This window comes from Dermochelys coriacea, chromosome 12 (genome assembly GCF_009764565.3).
Source record: "Dermochelys coriacea isolate rDerCor1 chromosome 12, rDerCor1.pri.v4, whole genome shotgun sequence".
Classification (NCBI taxonomy): domain Eukaryota; kingdom Metazoa; phylum Chordata; order Testudines; family Dermochelyidae; genus Dermochelys; species Dermochelys coriacea.
The window spans coordinates 40,928,650-40,937,102 of NC_050079.1; positions in this window are offsets into that span (position 1 = coordinate 40,928,650).

Below are 8,453 nucleotides of genomic sequence, written 5' to 3' on the forward strand. Positions count from 1 at the left end.
TCCACCCGCTGGCCACAGAATTGTGATGCATCTAGGACCATCTACAGCTATGGTGGAGGGGGCAGGATTTTCTCCTATGATTGTGGAATAGTTTTTCAAGGGAAGTGGCAGAGACTTTTAAAACTAGACTGGAGAAATCACTAGAACATCTATAAAACAAAAACAAAACAAAAAAAAAAAAGGACACTAAGCTATCTAAACTACTATTTGCCACAAGGGGCCACAACAATGGTTCCCGTAACCCACCCAGCAATATTGTTAATCTATCCAACTATACTCTTAGCCCAGCAGAAGAATCTGTCCTATCTCGGGGCCTCTCCTTTTGCCCCTCCACCCCCACGAACATGATACAGTTCTGTGGTGACCTAGAATCCTATTTTCGACGTCTCAGACTCAAGGAATATTTCCAACACACCTCTGACCAACATATTAACCCACAGAGACCTTCCTGCCAACACTACAAAAAGAAGGATTCTGGGTGGACTCCTCCTGAAGGTCGAAACAGCAGCCTGGATTTCTACATAGACTGCTTCCGCCGATGTGCACGAGCTGAAATTGTGGAAAAGCAGCATCGCTTACCCCATAACCTCAGCCATGCAGAACACAGTGCAATCCACAGCCTCAGAAACAACTCTGACATCATAATCAAAAAGGCTGACAAAGGAGGTGCTGTCGTCATCATGAATAGGTCGGAGTATGGACAAGAGGCTACTAGGCAGCTCTCCAACACCACTTTCTACAAGCCATTACCCTCTGATCCCACTGAGAGTTACCAAAAGAAACTACAGCATTTGCTCAAGAAACTCCCTGAAAAAGCACAAGAACAAATCCGCACAGACACACCCCTGGAGCCCCGACCTGGGGTATTATATCTGCTACCCAAGATCCATAAACCTGGAAATCCTGGACGCCCCATCATCTCAGGCATTGGCACCCTGACAGCAGGATTGTCTGGCTATGTAGACTCCCTCCTCAGGCCCTTCGTTACCAGCACTCCCAGCTATCTTCGAGACACCACTGACTTCCTGAGGAAACTACAGTCCATTGGTGATCTTCCTAAAAACACCATCCTAGCCACTATGGATGTAGAAGCCCTCTACACCAACATTCCACACAAAGATGGACTACAAGCCGTCAGGAACAGTATCCCCGATACTGTCATGGCTAACCTGGTGGCTGAACTTTGTGACTTTGTCCTCACCCATAACTATTTCACATTTGGTGACAATGTATACCTTCAAATCAGCGGCACTGCGATGGGTACCCGCATGGCCCCACAGTATGCCAACATTTTTATGGCTGACTTAGAACAACGCTTCCTCAGCTCTCGTCCCCTAATGCCCCTACTCTACTTGCGCTACATTGATGACATCTTCATCATCTGGACCCATGGAAAAGAAGCTCTTGAGGAATTCCGCCATGATTTCAACAATTTCCATCCCACCATCAACCTCAGCCTGGACCAGTCCACACAAGAGATCCACTTCCTGGACACTACGGTGCTAATAAGCGATGGTCACATAAACACCACCCTATATCGGAAACCTACTGACCGCTATTCCTACCTACATGCCTCTAGCTTTCATCCAGATCATACCACTCGATCCATTGTCTACAGCCAAGCGCTACGATATAACCGCATTTGCTCCAACCCCTCAGACAGAGACAAACACCTACAAGATCTCTATCATGCATTCCTACAACTACAATACCCACCCGCTGAAGTGAAGAAACAGATTGACAGAGCCAGAAGAGTACCCAGAAGTCACCTACTACAGGACAGGCCCAACAAAGAAAACAACAGAACGCCACTAGCCATCACCTTCAGCCCCCAACTAAAACCTCTCCAACGCATCATCAAGGATCTACAACCTATCCTGAAGGACGACCCATCACCCTCACAGATCTTGGGAGACAGACCAGTCCTTGCTTACAGACAGCCCCCCAACCTGAAGCAAATACTCACCAGCAACCACACACCACACAACAGAACCACTAACCCAGGAACCTATCCTTGCAACAAAGCCCGTTGCCAACTCTGTCCACATATCTATTCAGGGGATACCATCATAGGGCCTAATCACATCAGCCACACAATCAGAGGCTCGTTCACCTGCGCATCTACCAATGTGATATATGCCATCATGTGCCAGCAATGCCCCTCTGCCATGTACATTGGCCAAACTGGACAGTCTCTATGCAAAAGAATGAATGGACACAAATCAGACGTCAAGAATTATAACATTCAAAAACCAGTTGGAGAACACTTCAATCTCTCTGGTCACTCGATCACAGACCTAAGAGTGGCTATACTTCAACAAAAAACCTTCAAAAACAGACTCCAACGAGAGACTGCTGAATTGGAATTAATTTGCAAACTGGATACAATTAATTTAGGCTTGAATAGAGACTGGGAATGGATGAGTCATTACACAAAGTAAAACTATTTCCCCATGGTATTTCTCCCTCCCACCCCACCCCCCACTGTTCCTCTGATATTCTTGTTAACTGCTGGAATTAGCCTACCTTGCTTGTCACCATGAAAGGTTTTCCTCCTTCCCCCCCCCCCCCCCCGCTGCTGGTGATGGCTTATCTTAAGTGATCACTCTCCTTACAGTGTGTATGATAAACCCATTGTTTCATGTTCTCTCTGTGTGTGTATATAAATCTCTCCTCTGTTTTTTCCACCAAATGCATCTGATGAAGTGAGCTGTAGATCACGAAAGCTTATGCTCTAATAAATTTGTTAGTCTCTAAGGTGCCACAAGTACCCCTTTTCTTTTTGCGAATACAGACTAACATGGCTGCTACTCTGAAACCTGTAGGGAATAGTTCTGCATTGGCCAGGACAGGAGGCTCGATTGCATGGGACCTAAGGGGTCATTTCCATTTTTAATGTTTATGATTCTATGGCAGATATCTCTGCACCAATAGCCTAAATTTAGCCAGTTGCCAGTGTAAGTGCCTAACATTTGTTCTACCTTTATACTTCTTAGGTAGAAACCATTTCCCCTCATGCTGTCACTCTAAGAATAGATTTCTCTATTTTTAATATTACTAACAGGTTTCCACAGCCTCACTGGCTTAATAGGTTGCAATTAGCACTGCTAGCTATATTTAATCTGGTGCACTATTTGCAAGGCACCCTGTGTTAATGCAATCTGTTCAGAGGATGGGTTTTAATTAAAATATTAATGAAAAGGAATCTAGAAAGGAAATGGGACTTCTGTTTTTATGTTCTGCAAATTAAATATCTTTCACCCCCATATGAAATTTGCCCCAGCAGTGTGACTCTTAAATCATTTTATTATCATCGGTGGAAATTTAGAAGCCAGCTTTTCTATGTGTGGGCAGTGATCATGATTCTCCTTTCACTTAGACCAGTGTAAATCAGGAGCACAGAAGTCAGTGGAGTTACACCGATGTAATGCTGGTGTGAGAGGAGACTCCAGCCGTAAGACTGTACTATGTGTCCTGCCTCTATAGAAAAGGAGGACAACAAAGCTCTAATGGTAACAATTCCTTGAATCTATTGCAGAGTGATATTCTCTGGGCCTGATTTTGCCCTGCCTTGTACCTGTCCAGTCATTTACACCTCTGCCCTTATGAAACACTGCCGCACCTTATGGGCTCCAGAACACACTGTCTGGCCCTTTGTGCTGTGATACGCACATTTACATCCTCCCTCACTTACATGAGAGACAATCATTTAGGGAGCCTACTTTCCTCCTCTATCAGGTGTGTGTGTACTGCAGGTGCAGCAAAAAATCTTAGCTGACACATGTCGATGGAAACAAACATCCTAGTTGAAGGGACTTGGTGAGATTGTTTGATTAGGGCCCAATATTTGGGTTTGTAGAACTGCAAAGTCTGGCTATAGAGACGCAGTTAGTATAGGAGTGCAACTGTGAGCATGATCTTGTGTTGCTCTCTGTGGCCCATAGAATAAGGAAGCTATTATTCTTATCCACTAAGGGAGATTTCACTTAACTCCAGTGCTAGTGGCCTGTGTTTTGGGTTCTAGGTCTGGCTCCCTGGGTGGGTATGTTTATATGGTACTGTAATGGCATCCATTGCTTTGCTACAGAGTTGTGAGCATCTTGATTTAGTGTGGTTTTTAGGAATAACCTGTGCATGAAGATAGTCACTCTTATTTCATTAATTTCTTTTAAAATAAACAATATACAAAGCATTCAACTGCTAGCAAAACTACTTTCATCTAATGGTGACAGCTGGGACTGAACGAGAGTCAGGACTCCTGGGTTCTATTCATGGCTGCTACAGTCTTACTGTAAACGATATACCCTTTCAGTACCATAGTTTCTCAATTTGTAAAATGACTAGAATATGAAGTACCTACCTCACGGGGGTGCTGTGAGCATGAATGTAATGTCTGTACAATGCTTTGCGATCCTGAGATGGAAGGCGTGGTAGCATGATAATAATACTTCACACATACATAGCACTTCGACTTTTTCCTCATCTCTCCTTTTTCCTTTTATTTTTGCTTTAGAATCTGCCTACCCACATATACACACCTTGAATTATTTGTTAGGATATCAAGAGGGGAGATTTGATTATATCTTGATTGTGTTTTAATTATGGTATTACCCCATGGTAATCCAAGGTCTTGCTATTAATTCTTTGGGGTTTGTTGTGAAGGTGTCTCCTTGTGGAGTCCCCACCCTTTTCCTGCCACATAGCTCTGATGGTGCCTTATGGGCTATTTCTGGAGGGCACTGGCAGGTGAGCGTGAGAACAAAACTGAAAGCAGGAAATGTCTGCAGCCTTCAACTCTTCCTTCATTCACATTCCCGTCTGTTTTGCAAAGGGCAACATGCTCAGAGTTCACCTTCTAAGGTCATTCCTGAACCCATCAAGAAAGTTATTTATGGGTTTAACATGAATCCAAACATCATTCATCTATGGAGAGGCCAGGACCCAGATCTGAGCTTCACAGCTGACCCTTGTCTGTAATGGGATGGATAGAACTGAGAAGCAATGGGCTTAAATTGCAGGAAGGACAGCTCAGGTTAGACATTAGGAAAAACTTCCTACCTGTCAGGGTGGTTAAGCACTGGAACGAATTGCCTAGGGAGGTTGTGGAACCTCCATCATTGTCTAACCTGTTCTGAAAAGCCTCCAAACACCTGTTGGGGATGGTCTCATTATTACTTAGTCCTGTCTTGAGTGCAGGTGACTGGACTAGATGACCTCTCGGGATCCCTTCCAGTCCTGATCTTCTATGATTCTATGTGTGCTGAGCTGCTGTCTCGTCCGGTGGGGTTTTGTTGATGCTAGCCTTGCCCTGCGCCAGTCCATCCGGCAGCTTTCTCACCCATCATTTCAATTACGTTTGCCTCCCTCCTCCTTTTGAGTTGCTTTTCTGGCTCTTCATTACACTGTGCATCAAATTCAAACTCCATGCTTTCCGGTCTCTGCCTGTGGCTCTGACCTGGTCTCGTTTCATGTCTCCCAGAGCACAAGCCCCATTCCATCATGGATGCCAGCCTCAATCCCCCTTTCATCTCCCTCCCTCACAGATTTCTCTGTGCCATTTCCCACCCAGCCCCTTATGCTTGGAACACCCTTCTCAAATCTGTTCACCACCTCGTCATCAATGTATTGCTCTAGTAAATCCTAAAGACCCACATCTGCAGCAACGCCTACAAAAGTGCATTTTTATGCTAAAAAATGGAGCTACCAAGAGGCTTGACTGCCAAAAGTACGAAATGGAGTACTCATCTCTCCCTCACCCGTGCTCTCATAGCCCTGGTCTACACTACAAATTTAGGTTGAATTTAGCAGCTTTAGATTGATTTAACCCTGCACCCGTCCACACGACGAAGCCATTTTTGTCGACTTAAAGGGCTCTTAAAATTGATTTCTGTACTCCTCCCCGACGAGGGGATTAGCGCTGAAATCTACATCGATGGGTCAAATTTGGGGTAGCGTGGACGCAATTCAATGGTATTGGCCTCTGGTAGCTATCCTGGAGTGCTCCATTGTGACTACTCTGCACAGCACTTTCAACTCAGATGCACTAGCCAGGTAGATAGGAAAAGCACCAGGAACTTTTGAATTTCATTTCCTGTTTGGCCAGCGTGGCCAGCTCATCAGTAGAGGTGACCATGCAGTCCCAGAACCGCAAAAGTTCAAACAGACCAGCATGGACTGAACAGGAGATACTGGATCTGATTGGAGTATGGAGAGATGAATCTGTGCTATCAGAACTCTGTTCCAAAAGACAAAATGCCAAAATATTTGAAAAAATCTCCAAGGGCATGAAGGACAGAGGGTATAACAGGGACCTGCAGCAGTGCCACATGAAATTTAAGGAGCTTAGGCAAGCCTAACAAAAATCCAAAGAGGCAAATGGCCGCTCCGGATCAGACCCCCAAACATGCCACTTCTATGATGAGTTGCATGCAATTCTAGGTGGTGCCCCTACCACTATCTCACCCCTATACGTGGACTCCTGCAAGCGGGGAGCCTCATGCAACAGGGAAGAGGATTTTGGGGACAAGGAAGATGAGGAGGAGGTGGAGGAGGATGAAACCGTTCTCCCCGACAGCCAGGAACTGTTTATCACCCTGGATTAATACCCTCCCAACCCTCTCAAGGTGGGCTCCCAGACCTTGAAGGCGAAGAAAGCACCTTTGGTGAGTGTACCTTTGTAAATATAATACATGGTTTAAAAGCAAGCGTGTTTAATGATTAATTTGGCCTGAAGATTTGGGTTGCATTCGCGGCCAGTACAGCTCCTGGAAAAGTCTGTTAATGTGTCTGGGGATGGAGCGAAAATCCTCTAGGGACATCTCAATGACGTTCTCCTGGAGGTACTCCCAAAGCCTTTGCAAAAGGTTTCTGGGGAGGGCAGCCTTATTCCATCCTCCATGGTAGGACACTTTACCACGCCAGGCCAGTAGCACATAGTCTGGAATCATTGCATTACAAAGCATGGCAGCATATGGTCCCAGTGTTTGCTGGCATTCAAGCAACATCCGTTCTTTCTCTCTCTGTGTTATCCTCAGGAGAGTGATATAATTCATGGTCACCTGGTTGAAATAGGGGAATTTTATTAAGGGGACATTCAGAGGTGGCCGTTCCTGCTGGGCTGTTTGCCTGTGACTGAAAATAAATCATCCCCGCTGTTAGCCACACAGTGGGGGAGGGGTGAAGCGATCATCCCAGAGAATTGCGGTGGGGGAGGGGGGTGACCTTGTACTGAAAGCACATGTGCTATGTAATGTTAACAGCTTGGTTCACCGTGAAAGAGTCTATCCATTGTTCTCTAAAATGTGTCTTTTTAAATACTACTCTCCCTTTTTTTCCTCCCGCAGCTGCAAATGTTTCAACGCTCCCCCTCTCATCTCCGTTCCAGAGGCTAGAGCAGATTAGAAGGCGAAAAAACCACACTCATGATTAAATGTTCTCTGAGCTCATGCAGTCCTCCCACACTGAAAGAGCTCAGCAGAATGCATGGAGGCAAGCAGTGTCAGAGTCCAGAAAAGCACAAAATGAACGTGAGGACAGGAGGGACGCGTGAGAGGAGAGATGGCAGGAGCAAGAGGAGAGGTGGCGGATCAAGTTGATAGGTGGTGGCAGCATGATGAGAGGAGGCAGGATGCAATGCTGAGGCTACTGGAGGATCAAACTGATATGCTCCAGTGTATGGTTGAGCTGCAGGAAAGGCAGCAGGAGCACAGCCCCTGTGTAACCAGCTGCCCTCCTCCCCAAGTTCCATAGCCTCCTCACCCAGATGCCCAAGAACACAGGAGCGGGGGAGGGCTTCTGGGCACCCAACCACTCCACCCCAGAGGACTGCCCAAGCAATAGAAGGCTGGCATTCAATAAGTTTTGAAGTGCAGTGTGGCCTTGTCCTTCCCTCCTCCCCTCCTCCACCACCCCTCCCAGGCTACCTTGGCAGTTATCCCCCTATTTGTGTGACGAATTAATAAAGAATGGATGAATTTGAAACAACAATGACTTTATTGCTTCTGCAAGTGGTGATCGAAAGGGGGAGGTTGGTTGGTTTACAGGGAAGAAGAGTGAACCAAGGGGGCGGGTTTTCATCAAGGAGAAACAAACAGAAATATCACACCGTAGCCTGGCTAGTCATGAAATTGGTTTTCAAAGTTTCTCTGATGCTCAGCATGTCCTGCTCTGCTCTTCTAACTGCCCTGGTGTCTGGCTGCGCGTAATCAGTGGCCAGGCGATTTGCCTCAACTTCCCACCGCACCATAAACCTCTCCCCCTTACTCTCACAGATATTGTGGAGCACACGGCAAGTAGTAATAACAATGGGAATATTGGTTTCGCTGAGGTCTAACCGAGTCAGTAAACTGCACCAGCGAGCTTTTAAACGTCCAAATGCACATTCTACCACCATTCTGCACTTGCTCAGCCTATAGTTGAACAGCTCCTAACTATTGTCCAGGGTGCCTATGTAT